The sequence below is a fragment of the Pistacia vera genome, unplaced genomic scaffold (genome assembly GCF_008641045.1).
Source record: "Pistacia vera cultivar Batoury unplaced genomic scaffold, PisVer_v2 Contig524, whole genome shotgun sequence".
Classification (NCBI taxonomy): Eukaryota; Viridiplantae; Streptophyta; class Magnoliopsida; order Sapindales; family Anacardiaceae; genus Pistacia; species Pistacia vera.
In genome coordinates, this window is record NW_022196362.1 from 1,516,726 (window position 1) to 1,529,341 (window position 12,616).

A 12,616-nucleotide genomic window follows, 5' to 3' on the forward strand; every position below is an offset into this window, starting at 1 on the left:
AGTTTTCAATATGGAGGTACTTCTCCGCAAGGTTGTAGAAGCGGGTAAGGGAAACATCATCCTCAGCCTGTAGCTCTTTCCACAATTCAGTTTGTGGGCGAACTCCCGCTATGATGAGAGTCTGAATAGACTCTTCGAGAGTGTGAGCTAGCTTATTAAGTTCTCTATGAAATCAATCGATGTAAGACTGGAGGGATTCATCCCTCTCTTGCCTTATGTTGTTGAGGTAGCTTAAAGGCATGGATAACTTTTGGTTTGCTTGGAAGTGCCTCAGGAATATCATGGGAGGCCACGAGCTGATCGATCCTACTGGGAGCGACCTGAACCATCGTTTGGCATGAGAGGTTAGAGTTACTGCCAAATAACGGCACTTCGCTAAGTATGAAACTTGGTGAAGCTCCATCAGGTCGTTGAATTCATACAAGTGATCCTGCGGATCAGAATTTCCATTGAACGCCTGCATATCGGGTAAGAATTGCCCCGCCTAGCACTTTTATGGGAGTGCTCATGCAACGTGGCATGGGACGGCTCGGGTTGCGACCTTTCACTGAGTCTAAATGCCATGGGTATTCTACTAGGGACATGGTCGGTGTTTGTCGGCCCTTTGGAGCCCTTAGGTCTGCTATTTGCCACTTGCTTACCTTTCCTTCGACGAGCTGCACTGCGCGCAGCCTGGGCTATCACCCTTTTCCACGCTTTCGTGCGACCTTCAGTGTTTTTGGTGGTTACACCGTCCCATTTGATTCGTGTAGCATGCCCTTGTCCAAACGGTTTAACCTTTGGTTGACCGTTTGGAGAGTATTGTTGAACCTCTCCAGGTAGCTCATGATGGCAGGGTCAAGTTGTCAACTTGACAGGATATCCCCTGTAGCATTTTGTGGAACTGAGGGCACCTCGGGAGAAGTGTCCTCCTGCACTTAAGGGATCTCCTCAGCACCATGATTGGTTCGCTCAGGTTCGAATCGGGGAGCCATTTGCTGTTGTAGGACCAGTTAGTCAGAGATTCTCTTGATGAAGGACGAATACTAAATCAGACCCTCTTTCTAATGCCAAACTGTTGATGCGTGATTTTGACACCAACTAAATGGACGTGTGAAATGCTGAGCTGGCCTAGAAGATACATGTGAATGGGGGATTAAGGATGTAAATGGTGGCAAGACAATGTTTAAAGTGGTTCGGATGCTTAAAAAAGCGAATCCTATATCCACTGATATTGTATTTATATTTGAAGAATCAGGTCGCGGCTTAGCGAGCTGACTTTGGAGTGTTAAGAATTCAAATGAGAGAGAGAGAGCTATTATAGAGCGAAATTAGCTAATCAAGAGTAAAACTGAGTGGATCCCCCAAACGGGAGAGAAGCTCTCTATTTATAATGGGATATATTGGGGTAATGATTACTGAATCCGTAAAAAGGGGTCAGGTACCGTGCAAATCCTCCTTTGCGTCCCGTTGTCCACCTACTCGTGTGATTTCCTCGTTTCATGTAGGGATTGGACATGTGGACGGCCTCCAGCCTCTCAACAGTCTGGCGCGCACCCACTGCACTAGTAGGAGCATGCTACTCACATCAGCACGCGACGTGGCAGCGCCTGAATGGCTGCAGGATCTGTCAAGACTCTGACCACTTGTGCTGATTGGGCTCTGCGTTAGCCCTACTTTTTTAGGCATAACAAATTCCTTTACAATCATGTTGAAAACAAAGGCATGACATGATAATGTTTAAGAGTCAATGGGATAACGAGTAAATAGTATTTTTTTTAAGAATAAATGAGAGAATTTATTAAAATATGGTGTAAGGAGTAAAGGATTTTCAAAGGGCTTACTCATAAGGGATGTCATGGGTAATCATGGAGTTTGGTGAATTAAACGAGGAAATAAAATGTTGGTCTAATTGAAATGACGTGATGGAATCATGGGAGGGTTCTCTTTGAAAATTTTGAAATTAAGTAGCTCGTTTGAAGAAAGAATGCAAATATGAGGTTAAATTTTAAAGAAATCTGAAAGAATGAGGACTAAAGGAAATTGGTTTAAATAAAATTTTGGGCTCAAACCACATTCGCGTGTGGGGAGTAGATGAAAGATAAAGATGTGAGATGGTGACATACTGCTTACTGCATAAGACAAATTTATGACATGCATTAATCCATGTCATTATATCTTTTCAAAATTAAGTTTCACTGGCTTTCATAAGACTGTAAAACTTGCTTCCTAATTTTTTAGTATGGGGAGAATACATTTAGGGCCGTTGGTTTAGGGAATGTTGGATTACTGAAATTTTATATTATCTTGAAGATTATTGAGAATCTTTAGGAAAATGTGTTTGGTTAGTTGGTGGGTATGTTATATTAATATGTTTAGTTAGGGGGAATAAATTGGTGGGTATATTATTTAAATTACTAAATTGCCTCTTTTTAAATACTAATATAATATTATTTTTATTATTAATTTTTGAATAATTTCTTTTAACCCCAATATTTTAGATTTAGCTAAAACACTCCCGCTTATATAAAACTTTAATTTATGACAAAATCACCCCCACCCCCACCCCTTGCCGCCACTACAGACCACCATCGGAAGTCTCCGAAAGTCGCCGTGAGTAGCTCATCGTGACCACGAGGCTCCGATATGGCTGTTTCTACCGATATTAATAGTAAAAAAATGACCATATCATGCCAGATTTATGGCTCTGGCTGTTAACGGCCAGATCCTTAACCATTATCGGCTAGATCTAGGTAAGATCTGGCCGTTAACGGCCATATCTATTTTGGCCAGGTCCATGGCCATTAACGGCTAGATCTCGCCTAGATCTGGCCGATAAAGGCTAAGGGTCTGACCGGAAATGACAAGATTTGCTCCCGATATGGCCTTTTTGGCCATATTAGGGCCTCCTGATCACAGTGGGCTGCTCACGACAACTCCAGATTACTTCCAGTGACTTCCTGCGGTGATTGGAGATGGTTTGGCTGGCGACAGGCTGCAGCAGGTGGGTGAGGGTGGTGGCTTGAGTAAGCTTAAATTTGTTTTGATTTCTGAATCACAACACCAGTTTTATTCAAAGGTCCAAGTTTCAAAGAAGCATATATAGAATATGGCATGATATTAATAGAAGCTCCTAAATCTATCATGGCCTTCTTAAACATAGTGTTACCTATCGTACAAGGGATAGTAAACATACCTGGATCTTTGCAATTCGCTGGAAGTTTTCTCTGAATCACTGCAGAAACATTCTCTCCTACTCTCACCTTTTCACACCCCTTGAGTTTCTGTTTCCTCTTAATTGTACACAATTCTTTCAAGAATTTAGCATAACGAGGTTCTTGTTTAATAGCATCCAAGACTGGAATATTTACCTCGCATCTAAGAAAAGTCTCATATATATTTCTGTTCTGCTAATCTTTTCTAGATTTTGCTAAAGCTTGAGGAAAAGGTGGTACCGGTTTATAATCCGACAGAGGCAGAAACTTACGCCTAGGAACGCCATCGTCGTTAGGAATGTTCCTGTCTACAATGACGTTTTTCTCTTTTTCTTCCTTTGATGATGCAGGGGCTGCCTTTACTAGAATCTCAACCTCTTTACCACTCCTCAAGACGATTGCACTTACATTTTCTCTTGGATTCACCACCGTTTAAAAGGGTAATTTCCCTGAACTTTGCGCCTCCAGCTTACTTATTGCGGTTGCCATCTGTCCCATCTGATTCTCCAAACTTTGAACACTAGCCCTCGTCTCCTGTTGAAATTGCAAAGTATTAGTGGCTAGAGACTTAACAATATCTTCTAAAGACATAATAGAATTAGAAGTTTGGCTCAATTGTTGTCTAGGGGGGTATGGCTGCTTATACTACTGGTAACTTGGGCGGTTTTGAGTCACAGGCTGATTCACTTGTGGATTCCCATAGCCAAGATTGGGGTGATCCCTCCATCCTGAGTTATATGTGCTCGAATAGGGATCATACTTCCTTTGCAGTTGTCCAGGAAAACCACCTGCTACATTCACTTGCTCAATGGGCTCCTCTTGAAGAGTTGGGCACATGTCAGTTGGAAGCCCTACTACCGAATAAATTCCACAAGCCTTCACCGTTTGCATATTACCTATAGCCATTTGATGAACAAGAGAAGTTAGACTCGAGATTTGTTGATCAAGGGAAGAAATATTTACCTCATTATCACGCCTAGAAGGAAGGTCAAGCCTAGTGCCAAATTGTTGAGAATTGGCCGCCATATTTGCAATCAAGTTTCTCGCGGCCTCGGGAGTTTTATCCACCAAAGCTCCTCCACTTGCTGCATCAATCATGCTCTTTTCAGTGTATTTAAGGCCCTCATAGAAATTCTGGATAAGTAGTTTCTCACTAATTTGATGATGTGGGTAGCTTGCACATAATTTCTTAAAATGTTCCCAGTATTCGTGTAGAGACTCTCCATTGTGCTGCCTTACACCACAAATTTCTTTTCGAATGTTGGCCGCCCTTGAAGCTGGGAAATATTTCTCCAAAAACAACCTCTTCATCTCGTTCCATGTGGTTATAGTCTTGGAAGGTAGATAATAGAGTCAATCCTTAGCCGAATCCTTCAAAGAAAACGGAAAGGCTCTTAATTTAATTTGCTCCTCGGTCACTCCCGTAGGTTTCATACTTGTGCAAACCACATGAAGCTCCTTTAGATGCTTGTGAGGATCTTCACCTGCAAGGCCATGAAAAGTGGGCAAGAGATGTATTAGTCCAGATTTTAATTCAAAAGTAGTAGTAGCATCTAAAACAGGAAACGTTATGCATAAAGGTGCTTGATTCAAATCAGGGGCAGCAAGCTCTTTCAAAGTTCGATTTCTAGCCATGACGTCCTCCTCTTCTAAATCAGAATTGCTAGCAAATTGGGAATCAAGGGCCAAATTGCTTTCCTCAGAATTTCTCCGAGCTTCCTTCCTTAACCTGCGCAAAGTGTTTTCTAATTCTAGGTCGAATGTTAAATCACCAAGATGAGAGGACCTAGTCATAAAACAAAAAATCCCATAAAAGAAATACAAAAAATAAATGAAAAATAATGAAAACCAACTAGAAAATATTTTTATTTTTTTTATTTTTTTATAACAAGAAACACAAAAAGGGCCAAAAACACACTATCAAAACGTTGTTTTCTAGCCTCAAGAGGGTGGGGTTAGAAATAATTTCTAATCTTGCTCAGAATTTTGTTTTCTTCGAAACGGGTACTAGCAGCACTCCTAATTCAACCAAAATTTTTCTTATAAATAGTACTACTGTTCATCCGGAACAGTACTACTGTTCATAATTTTTTTTTCTGCTTTTCTGGAAAATAAAAAAAATGGCAAGAATGAAATAAGAATCACAAAACAAAAATAAATCAACTAGAATCACTCCCCGGCAATGGCGCCAAAATCTGGCGTGCTGTTGTAGGCACCCAAAATTAAAACCCTAAAAAATACATGTAGTAGTGTGAGTAGGGATCATTCCCATGAAAAGTGTCTAGCCGAGTTTAATGTTACGTTACGTGAACAAGGCTGGGGGTTTTGAGTAAAACAGAAATAATTTGAGGAAAAACAATTCAAATTAAACTATCGAAATCAATCAAATAACGAAACTTGATCTAGGTCAACATTCACCATTGAAATCTTACAACTGATCATCGATACAAAAATAAATCAATTCATACCCTGAATATTCACCGTTGGAACTATTTTCCTATCTCTCCTTCGTTGTAATTAATTAAAAAAACAAGCGATCTAATTAACCTTACTACTAAACAACCCTAGACAAGCGCTAAAGATTTAATCTAGTGGCAGCCTTAAGACGTAGAGAGATCGATGAAGCTAAACAGCACAAACTCAAGCGGTTGCATTTAATTCAGTCAAATGTTCTTCTTAAGACTTAATAATTCCTGACGCAGCAAATTCTTAAACCTTAATTACTTCACAAGTTAGAGGGATCAAACAATTACGGATTTGATATCTAACTTAGCAGTAGATTGCAACAATTAATAAACTAGTAGGCCTCCTAGTAATTAAACGCAACAATCATGAAAATATGCATGGAAGAACATTCAATACTCAAACATAAATTGAACACTTAAAGAAAAAAAACCAGATTGATCTCACAGTTTATTGATTCCGAGGTCTTGTTTCCTTCAACCAAGTTCTAAAAATTAGCCACTTATGGCCATCACGAAAATTCCAAGGAAAAACGAAAATCCACCAGAGAGAAAGAGAGGCGTGTGTGTTATGTTCTGTAATCCCTAATCTGATCTCCCTTTAAAAATATCTAATTCGAATTCTAATTCTACTCAATCTAAATCTCCTAAAAATATTCTAAAATCCCAAAATAACCTTAATCCTAATCTGAGTAATTGAAAATAAAATAAAGTCTTAATACAAAATAAAAAAGTGGTGTTTCCAGCTGTAATTTGCGTGCAACAGGTCTTCAAAACTTCTTGTAATAATCTGCCTATTTGAATTGCATGACAAGGCTGAATGTTCCAGAACATCGGCAATGCAAGTATGTCAACTTCAAGCTCGATTACAACCTTGATGAAGCTAGTATCTCTCCAAACTCAAAACTTGAAAGTTGTAGATCTCTTTCTTAGCGTTCCACAGCAATTTGAATAATCTCAATCGGAGCTTGGATGAGAGAGTTATGCCCAGATTACGAAACAATGTTGAAACTATCTGAATTCACTTAATTAGTTCCGTTTTACATTTAACGCCTCCATTTGCATCCTAAATCAAAATAGAATAATAATGAGTACATTTAGGCAACAATAAGTATAAAAGACTAGACATTAAGGGGGGTAAATATGACATTTTGCATTCTCATCAATTTAAAGGGTAATTTTGTCCAAAAAGTTAATTAAATGGGGTGAAATGGCAAAAGCAAGATTCATGTAAATAAATATAAAATAAGGGCATTAATGTCCTAAAATTTTATTAATAAGGGATAGAATTGTAAAAAAAATAATTTTTTTTGCTTATATTCATAAACTCAGACAAACACCTCCTAACTGAGATTTTAATTTAAAAGAAATACTTATATTTAAATGTTTGAAAAATTGTTTTATAAACTTACCCACTCACTAAGCCTTTCAGCTCACCTTTTTACGAAATTTTTCCCCTCTCTAGGTCATCACAAGGAGGCCCACGTGACATAGTTTCATTTTACATGTTATATCACATATGTTGATATAAATCACCTATAGACTTATTATATGCATGTTTTCATATGTTTTGTTTGTAGGGCCTGAAACTCAATATTGTGATTTTAAGATTAAAAGTTTATGATATGCATCATTTTGTTTTCAGAAATATTATCTACATATAAATGTGATCAATTTTAGTAGTGTTTAAACTGATTGCTTCTTGCTTGACTTATATGTACAACATCTTGTGAGGAAATAAAGTCTTCTAGGGAAGCCACATTTTTTTTTCCTTTCCAAGCTAGAATTTAGTCTTACAACTTACTGCGGAAGAGTATAAATCTGATCTCACTTTACATAAATAAAATTATCTGAATAGAAAACCTAACCCTCATTTATGAACACAAAAAGAAAAATATCTCTCAGATATTTTTTTTTTTTTAAAACAAAAAAGAAAACAAATCAACAAAGTCTATGACCATCGACCAGGCCAAGTCCCATTTGGCCATGAGTGGCAATCAAGCCGGGTCCCATCTGGCCATGGCTAGGATAGCGTGGCTTCATCGCATCGTGGCTTTTTCTCCATCCATGGCCAGTATCTAAGATAACAACAAACCTCACCCTCCTTACAACTGCTTGCCCCGCCAACCACTCTCACAATTGCAACCAATTCCACTCCTCACCTTCACAATCACAACAAATTTCACACCCTCACAAGTCACAACCACAACAAACCCCATCCCCACCTTTGGCATCAACTGGATTGATTTGAGTTTGTTTTTTAAATTTTGTAAGAGTATGTATTTATTGTTATGGGTTTGTTCTTGAAATCTTGTAAGCACTTTTTATTATGAGTTATGTTTTTGAATTTGGTGTATTGCATATGGAAGGATGTTGGGGTTGATTTCGGTTTTCATGGAGATAAGGTTGAAATCAGTTGTGATCACGAGAGCGTCATTATGGGGATGATGCAATCGAACTGCGTCATTTTCGGATAAGGTAATCTCCTCCTCCTTGCGAACCTTTGATGGTCGCCATGTCGTGTTCATCACACTGATAAGATCGTGATGGGCTGCGCAAGCATATCTTTCCTAGGCACCTCGCGAGTTCCCTGCGAGGTGCGGTCCCCCAAAGATCATTCCGACGCTGTAGATACCCTTGCAATCACGACGCTTCTTTCCTGGTTCCCCTTGATTTTTCTCCTGCATGGGAGTGGAGTCATCAATAAATTTTTGAAATGTCCCTGCTTGATGAGGTCTTCAATTGCTTGTTTGAGAGCTCGACACTCATCGGTGTGATGCCCATTATCCCAATGAAAGCGACAGTATTTTTTACTATGTATGGCTGATGGGGGATTTTTCATGGGCTCAGGCTCTCCAAGCAGGCCGGCCTCTTCTGACTTGTCAAGAATAGCCGATACAGCGCATTCAAAGGCGTATACTGATTTCTATCGCGATCGCGATGAGGAACTAGAGCATAAGACTTTTTGGGCTAATACCACGGTTTCTTTCCTTTTCGTTGATCGTCATTAGCCCATATATGATCAACTCTCCTACTTTCCCCCCGACCATGCGCATTACCTGAAGCGCCGAGGTTGCGGCGGTGGAGTATCACCATGGAGTTTTCAATACGAAGGTACTTCTCCGCAAGGTTGTAGAAGCGGGTGAGGGACGATTTGGTTTCTCGAAGGGTGATGGTTACTCTTCCCCACTAATCAAAGACATGTGGTCACGATCAACGGTGAGAAACGATTTCTGCTCAAATGTCATTTGACTTTGGGAAAACCAAGCATCACTTCCTTCACTATAAAACCCCTGGCTCACCTCAGGTAATGTCACAATACTCACTTCTTCAGAGAGAGCAAGAAACTTTCGTGAGCCTTGATTTTTCATCTTTTAAACCGGTGCGCGCTTGACACTCAGAGCAGAAGGATCAATCTTATACTCAAGAGGTAAGGATGGTTCCTCTATCACTTTATCTTTTATGTTTTTGATAGTTGCCATGTGGTGACAGTAAGTGTTTGCTGGTAGTTGAGAATAAACTTTCTCCTAGCGTTTGAGCCATTGGGGGTGGCTCATAAGGATTCTTTTAGGGTTTTTCTTGGGTTTAAGGGAGGAAAATTTTACTCTTTCCTCCACATCATTGTACAAAACAGTGTACGATGACTGAGTAATTCCCGCATGTCACTTTTTTCAGACTGCAGAAGAATGAACCCTTCGGCAACCAAGACAGATGAGGGAACTAGCCCGTTGGAGCAAAATGCTCCAGCTGGTCCCTCTCAGGAGATTCTATCGATAGCCACTGCTGAGGAGATTTAGAAGGCGGTAGACCAATACGCACTTAGCGTAGACGTCTACCAACATAGGATGTACACAACTTGTAATCTGCCAAAGGGGATGGCTGAGATCTTCGAGAACATCTTTAAAGTGGAGCGTTGATTCCCTTCCACCCTTTTATCAGATCGATCCTCGATCACTTTGAGGTCGCACCGTTATAGCTGAAGCCAAATACGTATATGATAGCCGTGGTTATGTATATCGCATGTGGCGAAACAGTTTAGATAAGCCGACCGCGCTAGAGCTCAGTCGCTCGTATTATCTGAACAAGAGTAAGGACAAGGATTCCTTCTACCTCTCGAAGCGATCTACGATCGAGGAGGGAATACATAGTTACCTCAGCAATGTCGGGGCGTAAGAGACAAAGTTTTTCTTTTTTCACTATGATGGCATTTGCCAATTTAGGGAGTCAAGTAGGTTTTTCTTTTTGCGGCTTGGCAAAATTTCCTTCATTGAATCTTTGCTAATGAACTCTTTGTTTCTTCGCAATTAACAAGACGACCAGATTATCAGCTCTCAAGGATCTTAACGAAATCACTGCATTCGGCCTTTTTCCACAAGTCAGTTTGTGGGTGAACTCCCGCTATGATGAGAGTCTAAATAGACTCTTCGGGAGTGTGAGCTATCTTATTAAGTTCTCTATGGAATCGATCGATGTAAGACTGGAGGGATTCATCCCTATCTTGCCTTATGTTGTTGAGGTAGCTTAAAGGCATGGAGAACTTTCGGTTTGCTTGGAAGTGCCTCAGGAACGTCGTGGTCATCTGAGACCACGAGCTAATCGATCCCGCTGGGAGCGACCTGAACCATCGTTTGGCATGAGAGGTTAGAGTTACTGCCAAATAACGGCACTTCGCCAAGTATGAAACTTGGTGAAGCTCCATCAGGTCGTTGAATTCATACAAGTGATCTGCGGATTAGAATTTCCATCGAATGCCCGCATATCGGGCATTCTAAATCTTGATAGGAAAGGGGCGGCTAATACTGCTAGAGAAAAGGGGGACGCTGTTGCGACCTGCCCTTGCTTGTTTTGCTAAGCTTTTAGCTGATCTAGAGCTCATTGCAGCTCCTCAATCTGAGGCAGCGGAGCTATCTAGGGATTGCTTTCCCTCATGCGAGTTCGACCTTCGCGATTGCGGTTGAGGAAAGTTCAGAGGTCGGATTCCTCTTCGCCTCGGCCGGAACTCTTGACACACGCTGGCTAGACCTAGCACTTTTATGGGAGTGCTCATGCGACGTGGCATGGGACAGCTCAGGATGTGACCTTTCACTGAGTCTCAATGCCATGGGTCTTTTACTCGGGACGTGGTCGGTGTTTGCCAGCCCTTTGGAGCCCTTAGGTCTGCTATTCGCAACTTGCTTACCTTTCCTTTGACGCGCTGCACTGCACGCGGCCTGGGCTATCGCCCTTTTCTGTGCTTTCGTGCGACCTGCAGGCGTTTTTGGCGGTTGCACCGCCCCATTTGATTCAGTTGGCATGCCCTTGTCTAAACGGTCTAACCTTTGGTTGACCGTTTGGAGAGTATTGTTGAACCTCTCCAGGTAGCTCATGATAGCAGGGTCAAGTTATGAACTTGACGGGATATCCCCCGCGGCATTTTGTGGAACTAAGGGCACCTCGGGAGAAGTGTCCTCCTGTACTTGGGGGATCTCCTCAGCACCATGATTGGTTCGCTCAGGTTCGAATCGGCGAGCCATTTGCTATTGTAGGATCAGTTAGTCAGAGATTCTCCTGATGAAGGACGAATACTAAATCAGACCCTCTTTCTAACGCCAAACTGTTGATGAATGATTTTGACACCAACTAAACGCACGTGTGAAATGCTGAGCTGGCCTTGAAGACACACGTGAATGGGGGACTGAGGATGTAAATGGTGGCAAGACAATGTTTAAAGTGGTTTGGATGCTTAAACAAGCGAATCCTACATCCACTGATATTGTATTTATATTTGAAGAATCAGGTTGCAGCTTAGCAAGCTGACTTTGGAGTGTTAAGAATTCAAATGAGAGAGAGAGAGAGCTATTACAGAGCGAAATTAACTAATCAAGAGTAAAACTGAGCAGATCCCCCAAACGGGAGAGAATCTCTCTATTTATAGTGGGATACATTGGGGTAATGATTACTGAATCCGTAAAAAGGGGTCAGGTACTGTGCAAATCCTCCTTGCGTCTCGTTGTCCACCTACTTGCGTGATTTCCTCGTTTCATGCAGGGATTGGACACGTGGACGGCATCCAGCCTCTCAACAGTCTAGCGCGCACTCACCGCACTAGCAGGAGCATGCTGCTCACGTTAACACGCGATGTGGCCATGCCTGAATGGCTGCAGGATCTGCCAAGACTCTGACCACTTGTGCTGATTGGGCTCTGCGTCAGCCCTACTTTTTCAGGCATAACAAATTCCTTTACAATCATGTTGAAAACAAAGGCAAGACATGATAATGTTTAAGAGTCAATGGGATAACGAGTAAATAGTATTTTTTTTTTTAAGAATAAATGAGAGAATTTATTAAAATATGGTGTAAGGAGTAAAGGATTTTCAAAGGGCTTACTCATAAGGGATGTCATGGGTAATCATGGAGTTTGGTGAATTAAACGAGGAAATAAAATGTTGGTCTAATTGAAATGACGTGATGGAATCATGGGAGGGTTCTCTTTGAAAATTTTGAAATTAAGTAGCTCGTTTGAAGAAAGAACAAAAATATGAGGTTAAATTTTAAAGATATCCGAAAGAATGAGGACTAAAGGAAATTGGTTTAAATAAAATTTTGGGCTCAAACCTCATTCGCGTGTGGAGATGGAAGATAAAGATGTGAGATGGTGACATACTGCTTACTGCATAAGACAAATTTATGACATGCATTAATCCATGTCATTATATCTTTTCAAAATTAAGTTTCACTGGCTTTCATAGGACTGGAAAACTTGCTTCCCAATTTTTTAGTATGGGGAGAATACATTTAGGGCCGATGGCTTAGGGAATATTTGATTATTAAAATTTTATATTATCTTGAAGATTATTAAGAATTTTTAGGAAAATATGTTTGGTTAGTTGGTGGGTATGTTATATTAATATGTTTAGTTAGGGGGAATAAATTGGTGGATATATTATTTAAATTACTAAATTGCCTTCTTTTTAAATATTA